The sequence below is a fragment of the Dipodomys merriami genome, unplaced genomic scaffold (assembly GCF_024711535.1).
Source record: "Dipodomys merriami isolate MVZ:Mamm:240054 unplaced genomic scaffold, mDipMer1.0.p SCAF_5, whole genome shotgun sequence".
Taxonomy (NCBI): Eukaryota; Metazoa; Chordata; class Mammalia; order Rodentia; family Heteromyidae; genus Dipodomys; species Dipodomys merriami.
Genome location: NW_027206068.1, coordinates 67,346,590 through 67,353,181, shown reverse-complemented (window position 1 = coordinate 67,353,181; position 6,592 = coordinate 67,346,590).

Below are 6,592 nucleotides of genomic sequence, written 5' to 3'. Positions count from 1 at the left end.
AAAAGTTCCTGCTCCAGGGAAGAGGTGGGGGGAGGGGGGGACCTATGTAACTCTATTGACAAGGACTCATGGCCCTAACATGGCTGGCTGATTACCAATAACAAAGCTGGCAGTTACAGTTTAAAGTCAAGAAGCAAATAATTCTAGGAAGTTAATAGTACAAAATGGCGACTGTTTAGAAGATGGAGGCACTTTGGGTTGACAGAAAAGATGGCTTTTTTCCCCTTACAGTTTGATATACAGCCATACGAGGAAGTTACTATACTTATCCTTCCATTCTTTGTGAGACTGAAGTGTTTTTTTTTCTTTCTAAATATGCTAATAGAAATTTCCCTCTCCCCTCTCCTTTTCCCTCTTCTGTCTACCTCATCTCCTTTTCTCCCTCCCCTGGCTTCCCTTGCTTTTCTCACATGAGGGATGTCTGATATGCAAAGCTACATAGTCAAGATACTGAATTCTGGAACTCCCTTTCCTGGCCTAAGTGGTTGATTAGTGATGTGGTAGTTAAATGTTTTTGCCAAAATGACAGAATAGAAAGGCCAGACATTTGAGAATTTGCAGAGCCATAAGGTAACATTCAGAGAGCATTTGTCATCAAAGCTTGATAAGAATTCATCCTCTTTGAGGATTAAATCTAGGGCTTGACCATCATACCCTAAAACCTTTTAATGGATTATGGTGGCATCTAGTAAATCCTTTTAGAAAGAAATGGGCTGGGAGAGTGGTGGAGGAAGGATGTGAACCATAAGGTTTTCTCAGTGGAACATGATGTATTCAACAACTCTTAATTAAGCTCAGCTGAATCATGAGATAAGAAAGCCCCCCAAATCTGGACATGGGTGGCTCATGCCTGTATCCCTGACTACTTAGCAGTAAGAGACCTGAGGATCAAAGTGCAAAGCCAGTCTGGGCAGGAAATTCCATAGGACTTTTTTTTTTAAATTTTTGGTCAGTTGTGGGCCTTGAACTCTGGGCCTGGATGCTATCCTTGAGTTCTTCAGTTCAAGGCTAGCACTCTAGCCACAGCACCACTTCTGGTTTTCTGGTGGTTAATTGGAGATAAGAGTCTCATGGACCGAAGTTCCTGCCCGGGATAGCTGTGATCTTCAGATCTCAGCCTTCAGAGTAGCTAGGATTACAGGTGTGCAGCCTGGCTTATGGACTCTTATCTCCAATTAACCACCAAAAAGCTGGAAGTAGAGTTGTGGCTCAAGTGATAGAGTGCTAACCTTGATCAACAAAAGCTAAGGGACATCATCCAGTTCAAGTTTCAGGACTGGCATGTGTACATATTCACTCACACACAAATGCTTATTTAAAAAAGTGTAGCTAGAGGCCATGTGTCTGTGGTTGGGTATCTTAAATAAAGATTTTATGTCATTGTTTTAAACTAAGCTTCTGCATTAGCCCCCAGCAAACCATATTGAAAATGAAAATGGAGATAGATTACGTTAAGATTCTAGCCAGTAGCCTTGAGCAAAAGAGCTGAGGGAGAGCACTAGACCCCGAGTTCAAGACCCACTACCAACAAAAACAACAGCAACAGAAAAAGATTCCATGTGGTGAATGTGAGCCTAAGCTATTTAACCGGAGATCAGGATTAGAGAGGTAATAGTCAGAGCTCTCAAACAGCCAGTTTCAGCAGTTGGTAGGATAATAATGAGTTCAATGCCTTCCCCCTCCCTTTGAAATGACCATTTCACTCTTGTTCTTTTTCTTCTGTACTCTTTGGCCTCTCTCTAACTATTAAAGCAATGCTTTTTTTTTTTTTTTGCTAAGCCCATCAGAACTTTTATTCAATTTTATGAAATGAAGTGTTGCCCTATTCCACAAAAAACCAATAAAGCTCATTAAAATCTTTAAACTAAATTGCTATAATTTCTGTCTATAGCAAAGTAATAGGAATGAAATAAGATGCTAATCAGACAAGGTAGCTAAAGAACCACTCACTTGAGCAAAAATATAGTTGTTTGAAATAAAAAATCATCCTTAATCTCCAACCTTCTATCAGCAGGAAGCAGATTATAGACATTATCTATTCAATCTCCAAGAAAACGTATTTCCAATGCTATGTTCAACACAGCTAAGGAGAGATAGAAAAGAAAATTCTAGAGGGTTAGAACAAGGGTCATAGATTAGTCACCTAATGGTAAGAGCCTAATATAGCCAGTGTATACTAAAGTGCATCTCTAGTTCATTCCCTTTTCAAATGGAAATTGATTTTTTAATCTTATACTGTCTATCCTATCCTGTACTTGTCCTACCATTATATATTGCGTGTTCAAGGAATGGACAGTATGTGTTTTATTGATTGATTTGTGTGTGTGTGTGTGTGTGTGTGTGTGTGTGTGTGTGTGTGTGTGTGTGTGTGTGTGTAAGTAGGAACTTGGGGCCTGAGTGCTCTCCTTGAGTGCTTTTGCTCAAGTGCTCTACCACTTGAGCCACAGTTTTACTTCCAGCATTTTGTCATTAATTGGAGTTAAGATTCTCATGGACTTTTCCAGCCCACAGTGGCTTCAATCTGTGATCCTCAGAGCTCAGTCTCCTAAGTAGGTAGGATTACAGTCATGAGCCACTAATTAAGGTTATTAATTTTAGTTAATTTTTATTTTGGGGGGGCTAGTGCTGGGGCTTGAACTCAGTACCTTGGTGCTGGCCCTTAGCTTTTTTGCTCAAGATTGGCTCTCTATCACCAAAGCCACAGATCTGCTTTTGCTTTTTGGTGGTTAGAGATAAGAGTTTTACAGACTATTTTCTCTGGGCTGGCTTTGAACCTCTGTCCTTAGGTCTCATCTTTCAGAGTAGCTGGTATAAAAGCATGAGTTATTGATGCCCTGTCCCAACACTTCATCTTTAGGCTATGCCATCTAACCATAGGACCACCCAATCCAGGCAACAAAGTCCTAAAAATTCTCCCTTCCCTTCCCTTCCCTTCCCTTCCCTTCCCTTCCCTTCCCTTCCCTTCCCTTCCCTTCCCTCCCCTCCCCTCCCCTCCCCTCCCCTCCCCTCCCCTCCCCTCCCCTCCCCTCCCCTCCCCTCCCCTCCCCTCCCCTCCCCTTCCCTTCCCTTTTTCATTTCCTTTCCTTTTTCGTTTTCTTTCCTTTTTCATTTTTTTTCTTTTTTCTTTTTTCTAGTTGTGGGGCTTGAACTCTGGGCCTGGGTGCTGTCCCGGAACTCTTCAGTTTAAGGTGAGTGCTCTACCACTTGAGCCACAGTACCACTTCTCATTTTCTGGTGGTTAATTGGAGATAAGAATCTCATGGACTACTTTCCTGCCTGGGCTGGCTTTAAACGGAGATTCTTAGATCTCAGCCTCCTGAGTAGCTAGGATTACAGATGTGAGCCACTGGCACCCGGCTTTCTCTTTCTTTCTTCTTCTTTTTTTTCCTTTTTTAAAAGTTAAATATATATATATATATATATATATTATTGTAAAGATACTGTACAGAGGGGTTACAGTTACATTAAGGTAATGAGTACATTTCCTATTGAGCATTATTACCTCTTCCTTTGTTTTTCCCCTACCATCCCTTCCCTCCCCACCTCCCCAACTCCTCTCCCCCCACCCCCACACCCAAGTTGTAAAGTTCGTTTTCAACATAGTGTCTTGTACATCTCCTTACTCCAATGGGTCAACCTGTATCCTGAATTTGCTAGTCAGACATGCTTGTGCTGCTGGCAAGATGACATTCTCCCTTATTCCAGTAAGTGAGAGGAAAGCTACCTTTCCTTGATCAACAATAGGAGATGCTTGTGTCAACAGGGTTCGCTAGATAACAGGGGTTTTAAGGCACGAGAAGGCTGTGGGATAGCACTAAATAGTATTGTGTTAGGAAATCTTTGTTTATTTGAGAAAAAAAATATATTTTATTACTTTATTTTTTAAACAGGCTGTTCTGAAACATGAAGATATTTTAAGTGTTAAGTATTCCTTTTCTGAAATTCAGCCAGGCACCAGCAGTTCATTCCTGTCATTCTAGCTATGCAATAGGCTGAGATCTGAGGATCACGGTTGGAAGCTAGCTCATGCATGAAAGTCCATAGACTCATCTCCAATTAACCAACTAAAAGCCAGAAGTGGAGCTATGGCTCAAATGGTAGAGTGCTAGCCTTGAGCACAAAAACTCAGGGACAGTGCCCAAGCCCTGAGTTCTAGCCCCAGGATTGGCAAAACAAAACATCAAAAAAAAACCCCACAAATAAACAGAAAACCCCACCTAAAACAAAAACAAAACCTGAAATTCATGTCCAATATTATATACTGTCTAAAAATCTTTTGGAATTGGAAATGCCTTGAATAGTCTAATTACAAGTTCCCCATTCAATCACAGATTGAAGCCAGCCTGGGCTGGAAAAGTCCATGAAAATCTTAACTCCAATTAACGACAATGGGGTTGGTCATGTCCCCCAGGCGTGAAGCCTTCCTTAATCAAGAGGACAAAGCAAAGTACCTGCACCTGCTTGGGTCGTGTGGCTCAGTTCCTGGCAGTGTGAGGAATTATTCAGATAAATCAATCATAAGATCTACCAGGAACCAGGGAACACTGGTCTTCAGATACCAGTCTGCTCTTTGGGACTCCTGGTCATTCCCTATGCTTCTGGATGCAAGTCCTGGGAACGCTGATGGGAAGGTCGTGTCCCCTAGCCCTAAGCTGTGATTACCTGTCACCAGTGAATTGCTGTTTATCCTACAAGGTCCATGTCATGTGTTCAGTAATACATCAGGCATCATGGCAGTGGCTGAGATTCACACAAGGAACAAAACTGACCTGCTCTTTGCTTGTGCAGACCTTCTAACTGAGTGAGGAAGGTGACGATTAAGTGAACGGCCATACAGTGATGTTTAATAAAAATGCCTCTTCATATTAGGAAGGAAAAATCAGGGTGCTTTTGTGCATTATTTGTGTATGGCTTTTGAACATTTATCTAGCAGATTCTTTGTTCTTGTCTGTTGATTGGTTGTTGTTGTTGTTCTTGAGGCGAGGTCTAGCTACATACCCCAAGGCTGGTCTCAAACCATGATGCTCCAATCTCAATGTCCCAGACGCTAGGATTACAGGCATTTGTTACCATGCACAGCTCTATAAGGTGAATTTTTTTTTCCTGTGCTGAGAACTGAACCTAAAGCCTTAACCAGACAAGTGATTTTTCTATTGAGCTACATTTCCCACCCAAGTCTTTAATGTTGCATGGTAATATAAGCTAATGATATTACTGGATATAAACTATTTCTCTTGTTCTTGTTCCAAGAATCAAGCCTAGGGCCCTGTGCATGTTAGGTAAGCATGCTACCACCGAGCCACATTTCTAGCGAAAGACATAAATTCTTTGTGTACAGTTTTCTCTGCATGCAGATTAATTTCTGTATTTTGAAGTACAAAATTGATAGCTGTTAAACAACAATGGTTTATTACAAGCTCTTGTCTACCACTTTTTGTTTTTCTAATTTACGATATATCTAGGCTATCTTTCTAGATTAGTGTATGTATATTCAGGATTATTTAAAATAGCTGTGGAATTTTTCTCTGAATATCTCAAGAGGATAAACAACTATATGTTTTGTCAACTGTGCTACATCTCATGCTGCAAATGGATACTTTTATAATGTTTTTGTTCATATGCAAGAATATTAATAGTTAAGTTGCTAGATCAAAATAATTGTTTATTAAAAAGGTTTTTAAGAAATGAAATATTTTCCAAATAAGTTTTAGTCATTTTTCCCCCAGTTATTTATTTGTGTTTCTTTTGGAACTACAGCAAATTTAAATGTTTAGATAGAATAATTTATATATCTTTTCCTTTATAGCTTCCGGAACTTGTATATTGTTTAGATACAAACCAAGATTAATTGTTGTGCTTTACTACTACTTCTAAAATTTCATTTTAACATTTCAGTTTTTGAGTCATATGAAATTACTGTTGGCAAAAGGATTAAGATAGGAAGCCAAATTCATTTTTTTTTCCAGATGGCTTCACAGCATCCCAACACCATTTATTACAAATTAATTTCCCCCTACTGTTTTGATATATGTCTTTATCCTTACTAACTTCCCATCTATATTTGGATCTATATCTGTCACATATATTTTGTTTCATTGACTTGTGTGCTTATTCATACCTTAGGCTTGGACTTTCTAATTACCATTTAAAAAATAATACATTCCATATAATTTTTTATCCCCTCTGAAATCAATTTTGGTGTGAGATTCTAAATGTCAAATAAATTCTTGTGGTAGACGTAAAGAAGTTAGCCAGGCACCAGAAACTCACACCTACAATTCTTGTTACTCAGGCAGCAGAGATTTGAGGATTGTGGTTTGAAGCCAGCTGGTCAGGAAAGTGTGAAGCTCTAATCTCCAATAAATTACTCAAAAAAATAAAAAGGAAGTGGAGCTGTGGATCAAGTGATAGAGTACTAGCCTTGAGCAAAAAAACTGGGACAAGAAAAAGGAAGAAGGAAAGAAAGAAAGAAAGAAAGAAAGAAAGAAAGAAAGAAAGAAAGAAAGAGTGAAAGAAGGAAAGCAGGAAGAAAGGAAGGAAGGAAGAAGAGGAAAGAAAAGAAAAGTGAAAGTGAGGTGTGCTTCTAGTGATA